The sequence below is a fragment of the Triticum aestivum genome, chromosome 2A (genome assembly GCF_018294505.1).
Source record: "Triticum aestivum cultivar Chinese Spring chromosome 2A, IWGSC CS RefSeq v2.1, whole genome shotgun sequence".
Lineage (NCBI taxonomy): Eukaryota > Viridiplantae > Streptophyta > Magnoliopsida > Poales > Poaceae > Triticum > Triticum aestivum.
This window is the reverse complement of record NC_057797.1, coordinates 108,962,635-108,970,817: the sequence shown is the minus strand read 5'-3', so window position 1 is coordinate 108,970,817 and position 8,183 is coordinate 108,962,635.

The following is an 8,183-nucleotide window of genomic DNA, read 5'->3' as shown; positions in this document are numbered from 1 at the left end:
CACAACCCCCCCCCCCCCCCCCTTAAAAACACAAAAAACCCAGCCCCTGAAATGTTGACGCGTGGATGCCTATTGGTCCCGGTTAGTGCCACCAACCGGGACCAAAGGCCCTCCTGCCTGGGCTCGACGCACCGGCCACGTGAAGGCCCATCTGTCCCGGTTTGTGTAAGAACCGGGACTAAAGGGTTATAGTATTAGTAACGAGCCTTTAGTCCCGGTTCACAAACCAGGACAAAAGGCCTTTATCAACGGGACGAATTGGGGTTTTTCTACTAGTGGTTGGATCTCGGGAAGCGCGGGCACACTATATTTTGAAATGAAGAGAGTAGGTAGTACTGACATAGTCTGGTTGAAGTACCTGTCTTAGTTAGTACTCCCTCCATTCCACAATGTAGTGCTTCCTCTATCCCCGCGCTTCAACTTTGACCGTAAATTTAATTATCAAAACCGATTGCGGCGGGAGCAAAAGTTATATCAGTGAATTCGTATTCGAAAGAAGTTTTTAATTATGTAACTTTTTCTCCCGTCACAGTCGGTCTCGTTCGTTAAATTTATGGTCAAAGTTCAATCTTGGGAAACACGGGCGCACTATATTTTGAAATGAAGGGAGTATGATTTATGAGGCGTTCAAATGTCAAGCTTCATTTATGAATAGTGTACTTCTATTTGTAGTATCTCCTTAAACACTATGAGCCTTTTTAATAATGGTGGGCCTATTCTAGAAGTTTTTCTGCCGGACAGGGCCAGAAGAAGGCAACTCAAGCACTCCTCGAGCTATCATGCAGGTCTGAAATCAGCCTCAGGAATGTAGGCACAGCCAGTGACAGATTGACATGTGCTTTATCGGCTTAGCAACTTGATACGCTCCAAGAATGGACTTGCTAACGAACAGGTCAAGTAATAATGAATTCGGTCAAGCATTGCTACTGATCCATCAAGCTAGCGCGCAATTCTTCAGAAATTAATTTGCTTTCATTGCTGCTACGACAGAACTGACTATCGGCAGCAGCAGTAGCACACCAGTTGTCAAACACTACTTGGTTCACACCAAGTCTGACTATTTAAGCAAGCGCATCTGGCTGGTCTATTTGAGCTTCAGGTTCAGGTTCCGTCAGGGTGTCATGTCGACGCTAGTAATTAAGAACATTTCGATTCAACTCATCTACAAGATCATACAATTCCCCATCTTCAAAGGTCACAGCTTATTGTACTTTTCTTTTTTCCTCGGAAATGCTGCAATTATTGTGTGCAATACGTTCCTGCATACACTGCTGATTATGTCTATTTTGTTAGAGCATCTCCAGCCGCGTCCCAGAAAGACCTTTCCAGACGTTTTTTTCGCGCCGGCGCTGAAAAATCTGCCCAGTCACGTCCCCAGGAGCCTGATTTTCACCGGCCTAGGCCGAATTTAGCACCGGCGGACCCAAGCCGAACCCGACGCACTGGGGGTGCTCGGGGGCACCGGGGCGAGCGGTTTTGGCGCGAAAGAGCCGCGGGTCCGCCGCGTCAGCGACACCGCGCGTCATCTTCCCCGAACGCCTCGGTTTCCCGCGGGGAATCAATGGCAAGGCTGCCGCCGATCAGCCTTACCAGTGATTCCTCACGGGCCGCGCGTTCACGGGGCGGCGCGCCGACGCCTCCCCTCCCTCACACGCGTACACACGGGGCAGAACCGCTATATAAGCCGGTGGCCTCCCTCGCCTCTGGCTACACCAGCCATACCCGCCCTAGCCCGCCCTCTACCTCTCCCGAGCGCCGCCGCCGAGCCCTGCCTTTCCCGATCGCCACCGCCGAGCCCCCTCTCTCCCTCCCTCCCCCCCTCTCCCGTTGGCCGAGCGGTTCCCCGGTGATGAGGCCGCGGCCAATGGCTTCGGCCGCCGATCGCTCCACGAACAGGAGTCTTGGCTCCTGTTCCAGGCGAACATCCCGGCGCCGCCGGACATGCGCGCCGGGCCGACGGGCTGGAAGCTCAGCAACGGGGGAGTGCCCATTCCCCCGTTGCCCGACGCCGTGGCCAAACCCGGGTACTTCGCCGAGGAGGTCGACGTCGTGCGCGCCTCCCTCACCGCCGCTCAACTCTCCCTCCCCCAGTACGCCGCCGACAACCATGCGGCTTGGGCGACGTACTTCGAGCGCCGTCAGCAGCAGCGGCTGGCGTCCACCAACGGCACGGCGGTCGTCGGCGGCATGAAGAACAGCGAGGGGTGCCGCCTGTGGTGGGGCATCCTCGGCCGCACACTCGAGGGCGTGCTGACGCACGTCGAGGGCGGCAACAACCCGTCGTTGGCGTACCCCTCGGCGAGGGCGGCCGCCACGGCCACGGCTCACCGCCGACGCGACCGGCAATGGTTGCCCAGGAGGTTCGGCGCTTCCTCTTCTTCCTCCTCATCACGCTCTTCTTCGCACTCCTCTGGCTCTCCGGCGTTGCTCGGCGTCAAGGCCGAGCCCGCGGCGGAGACGCCGCTCGGACGGCGCACTCGCAGCGCCGGCATCATCATCAACGAGGGCGGCCGGCGCGCCTCCTCGTCGGCTCCTCCTCCGCGCTTCGTCAAGCCCAAGACGGAGCCGGGGCTCGCGCCGGTGAAGATGGAGCTGGGCCTCCTCCCTGCGATGAAGACGGTGTTGGGGAACGTAGCAGAAATTCAAAATTTTCTTACGTGTCACCAAGATCTATCTATGGAGTCATCTAGCAACGAGGGAGGAGTGGATCTACATACCCTTGTAGATCGCGCGTGGAAGCGTTCAAGAGAACGGGGTTGATGGAGTCGTACTCGTCGTGATCCAAATCAACGATGATCCTAGCGCCGAACGGACGGCACCTCCGCGTTCAACACACGTACGGAGCAACGACGTCTCCTCCTTCTTTATCCAGCAAGGGGGGAGGAGAGGTTGATGGAGATCCAACAACACGACGGCGTGGTGGTTGAAGTAGCGGGATTCCAACAGGGCTTCGCCAAGCGCTGCGGGAGGAGGGAGATGTGTCATGGGAGGGAGAGGGAGGCGCCAGGGCTTAGGTCTGGTTGCCATCCCTTCCCCCCACTATATATAGGGCCAAGGGAGAGGGGGAGGGCGCAGCCTTGCCCCTTCCTCCAAGGAAGGGTGCGGCCAAGGGGGGGGGGAGGAGTCCATCCTCCCCAAGGCACCTCGGAGGTGCCTTCCCCCTTTAGGACTCTCCCCTCCTCTTGTCCCTTTGGCGCATGAGCCTCTAGGGGTTGGTGTCCTTGGCCCATATAGGCCAAGGCGCACCCCCTACAGCCCATGTGCCCCCCGGGGCAGGTGGCCCCACCCGATGGACCCTCGGGACCCTTCCGGTGGTCCCGGTACAATACCGGTGACCCCGAAACTTGTCCCGATAGCCGAAATAGCACTTCCTATATATAATTCTTTACCTCCGGACCATTCCGGAACTCCTTGTGACGTCCGGGATCTCATCTGGGACTCCGAACAACTTTCAGGTTACCTCATACTAATATCTCTATAACCCTAGCGTCACCGAACCTTAAGTGTGTAGACCCTACGGGTTCGGGAGACATGCAGACATGACCGAGATGACTCTCCGGTCAATAACCAACAACGGGATCTGGATACCCATGTTGGCTCCCACATGTTCCACGATGATCTCATCGGATGAACCACGATGTCAAGGACTTAATCAATCACGTATACAATTCCCTTTGTCTATCGGTACGACACTTGCCCGAGATTCGATCGTCGGTATCCCGATACCTTGTTCAATCTCGTTACCGGCAAGTCTCTTTACTCGTTCCGTAACACATCATCCTGTGATCAACTCCTTGATCACATTGTGCACATTATGATGATGTCCTACCGAGTGGGCCCAGAGATACCTCTCCGTTTACACGGAGTGACAAATCCCAGTCTCGATTCGTGCCAACCCAACAGACACTTTCGGAGATACCCGTAGTGTACCTTTATAGCCACCCAGTTACGTTGTGACGTTTGGCACACCCAAAGCACTCCTACGGTATCCGGGAGTTGCACAATCTCATGGTCTAAGGAAATGATACATGACATTAGAAAAGCTTTAGCATACGAACTACACGATCTTTGTGCTAGGCTTAGGATTGGGTCTTGTCCATCACATCATTCTCCTAATGATGTGATCCCGTTATCAATGACATCCAATGTCCATGGTCAGGAAACCGTAACCATCTATTGATCAACGAGCTAGTCAACTAGAGGCTTACTAGGGACATGGTTTTGTCTATGTATCCACACATGTATCTGAGTTTCCTATCAGTACAATTCTAGCATGGATAATAAACGATTTATCATGAACAAGGAAGTATAATAATAACTATTTATTATTGCCTCCAGGGCATATTTCCAACAGTCTCCCACTTGCACTAGAGTCAATAATCTAGTTCACATCGCCATGTGATTAACACTCATAGGTCACATCGCCATGTGACCAACATCCAAAGAGTTTACTAGTGTCACTAAACTAGTTCACATCATCATGTGATTAAGACTCAATGAGTTCTGGGTTTGATCATGTTATGCCTGTGAAACAGGTTATAGTCAACGGGTCTGAACCTTTCAGATCTGTGTGTGCTTTACAAATCTCTATGTCATCTCCTAGATGCAGCTACCACGCTCTATTTGGAGCTATTCCAAATAACTGTTCTACTTGGAGTTGCTTCATTATACGTATCCGGTATCTCTACTCAGAGCTATCCGGATAGGTGTTAAGCTTGCATCGACGTAACCCTTTACGACGAACTCTTTTACCACCTCCATAATCGAGAAAATTCCTTAGTCCACTAGTTACTAAGGATAACTTTGACCGCTGTCCTGTGATCCATTCTTGGATCACTCTTGTACCCCTTGACTGACTCATGGCAAGGCACACTTCAGGTGCAGTACACAGCATAGCATACTGTAGAGCCTACGTCTTAAGCATAGGGGACGACCTTCGTCCTTTCTCTCTATTTTGCCGTGGTCGAGCTTTAAGTCTTAACTTCATACCTTACAACTCAGGCAAGAACTCCTTCTTTGACTGATCCATCTTGAACACCTTCGAGATCATGTCAAGGTATGTGCTCATTTGAAAGTACCATTAAGCGTTTTTATCTATCCTTATAGATCTTGATGCTCAATGTTCAAGTAGCTTAATCCAGGATTTCCATTGAAAAACACTTTCCAAATAACCCTATATGCTTTCCAGAAATTCTACATCATTTCTGATCAATAATATGTCAACATATATTTATCAGAAATTCTATAGTGCTCCCACTCACTTCTTTGGAAATACAAGTTTCTCATAAACTTTGTATACACCCAAAATCTTTGATCATCTCATCAAAGCATACATTCCAACTCCGAGATGCTTACTCCAGTCCTTAGAAGGATTGTTGGAGCTTTGCATACTTATTAGCATCTTTCAGGATTGACAAAACCTTCCGGTTGTATCACATACAACCTTTCCTCAAGAAAATCGTCGAGGAAACAATGTTTTGACATCCTATCTGCAAGATTTCATAAATAATGCAGTAATCGCTAATATAATTCCAACAGACTCTTAGCATCGCTACGAGTGAGAAAGTCTCATCGTAGTCAACTCCTTGAACTTGTCGGAAAACATCTTAACGACAAGTCGAGCTTTCTTAATGGTGATACTTACCATCATTGTCCGTCTTCCTTTTAAAATCCATCTGTACTCAACAGCCTCACGACCATCGAGCTGTTCTGTCAAAGTCTACACTTTGTTTCCATACATGGATCCTCTCTCGGATTTTATGGCCTCGAGCCATTTATTGGAATCTGGGCCCACCATCGCTTCTCCATAGCTCGTAGGTTCATTGTTGTCTAGCAACATGACTTCCAAGACAGGATTACGTACCATTCTGAAGTAGTACGCATCCTTGTCATCCCACGAGGTTTGGTAGTGACTTGATCTGAAGTTTCATGATCACTATCATAAGCTTCCACTTCAATTGGTGTAGGTGCCACAGGAACAACTTCATGTGCCCTGCCACACACTAGTTGAAGAGACGGTTCAATAACCTCATCAAGTCTCCACCATCCTCCCACTCAATTCTTTCGAGAGAAACTTTTCCTCGAGAAATGACCCGATTCTAGAAACAATCCCTTATTGCTTTCGAATCTGAGACAGGAGGTATACCCAACTATTTTGGGTGTCCTATGAAGATGCATTTATCCGCTTTGGGTTCGAGCTTATCAGCCTGAAACTTTTCACATAAGCGTCGCAGCCCTAAACTTCTAAGAAATGACAGCTTAGGTTTCTCTAAACCATAGTTCATACGGTGTCATATCATCGGCATTATGTGGTGCCCTATTTAAAGTGAATGTGGTTATCTCTAATGCCTAACCCATAAACTATCGTGGTAATTCGATAAGAGACATCATGGTATGCATCATATCCAATAGGGTGCAGTTATGATGTTCGGACACACCATCACACTATGGTGTTCCAGGCTGTATCAGTTGTGAAACAATTTCCACAATGTCTTAATTCTGTGCCAAACTCGTAATTCAGATATTCATCTCTATGATCATATCATAGATCTTTTATCCTCTTGTCACGATGATCTTTCAACTTCACCCTGAAATTACTTGAACCTTTCAATAATTCAGACTCGTGATTCATCAAGTAAATATACTCTACTCAAATCATCTGTGAAGTAAGAACATAACGATATCCACTACAAGCCTCAGCACTCATTGGACTGCACACATCAAAATGTATTACTTCCAACAAGTTGCTTTCCAGTTCCATTTTACTGAAACCGAGGCTTTTAGTCATCTTGCCCATGTGGTATGATTTGCATGTCTCAAGTGATTCAAAAATCAAGTGAGTCCAAACGGTCCATTTGCATGGAGTTTCTTCATGCATATACACCAATAGACATGGTTCGCATGTCTCAAACCTTTCAAAAATGAGTGAGTCCAAAGATCCATCAACATGGAGCTTCTTCATGCGTTTTATACCGATATGACTTAAGTGGCAGTGCCACAAGTAGGTGGTACTATCATTACTATCTTATATCTTTTGCCATGAACATGTGTATCACTACGATCGAGATTCAATAAACTATTCATTTTAGGTGCAAGACCATTGAAGGTATTATTCAAATAAATAGAGTAACTATTATTCTCTTTAAATGAATAACCGTATTGTGATAGTCATAATCCAATCATGTCTATGCTCAACGCAAACACCAAATAACAATTATTCAAGTTTAACACCAATCTCGATGGTAGAGGGAGCGTGCGATCCTTGATCATATCGACATTGGAGACACTTCCAACACATATCGTCAGCTCACCTTTAGCTAGTCTCCGTTTATTCCGTAGCTTTTATTTCGAGTTACTAACACTTAGCAACCGAACCGGTATCTAATACCCTGGTGCTACTAGGAGTACTAGTAAAGTACACATCAACACAATGTATATCCAATATACTTCTATCGACCTTGCCAGCCTTCTAATCTACCAAGTATCTAGGGTAATTCTGCTCCAGTGGCTGTTCCCCTTATTACAGAAGCACTTAGTCTCGGGTTTGGGTTCAACCTTGGGTTTCTTCACCAGAGCAGCAGCTGAATTGCCGTTTCATGAAGTATCCCTTCTTGCCCTTGCCCTTCTTGAAACTAGTGGTTTCACCAACCATCAACAATTGATGCTCCTTCTTGATTTCTACTTTGGTGTCAAACATCGCGAATATCTCAAGGATCATCATATATGTCCCTGATATATATTATAGTTCATCACGAAGCTCTAGCAGCTTGGTGGCAATGACTTTGGAGAAACATCACTGTCTCATCTGGAAGATCAACTCCCACTCGATTCAAATGATTGATGTACTCAGACAATCTGAGAACAAGCTCAACAATTGAGCTTTTCTCCCTTAGTTTGCAGGCTAAGAAAATCGTCGAAGGTCTTATACCTCTTGACGTGGGCACGAGCCTGAAATCCCAATTTCATCCCTCGAAACATCTCATATGTTTCGCGACGTTTCAAAACGTCTTCGGTGCCTCAACTCTAAGCCGTTTAACTGAACTATCACGTAGTTATCAAAATGTGTATGTCAGATGTTCGCAACATCCATAGACAACGTTCGAGGTTCAGCACACTGAGCGGTGCATTAAGGACATAAGCCTTCTATGAAGCAATGAGGACAATTCTCAGTTTAGGGACCTAGT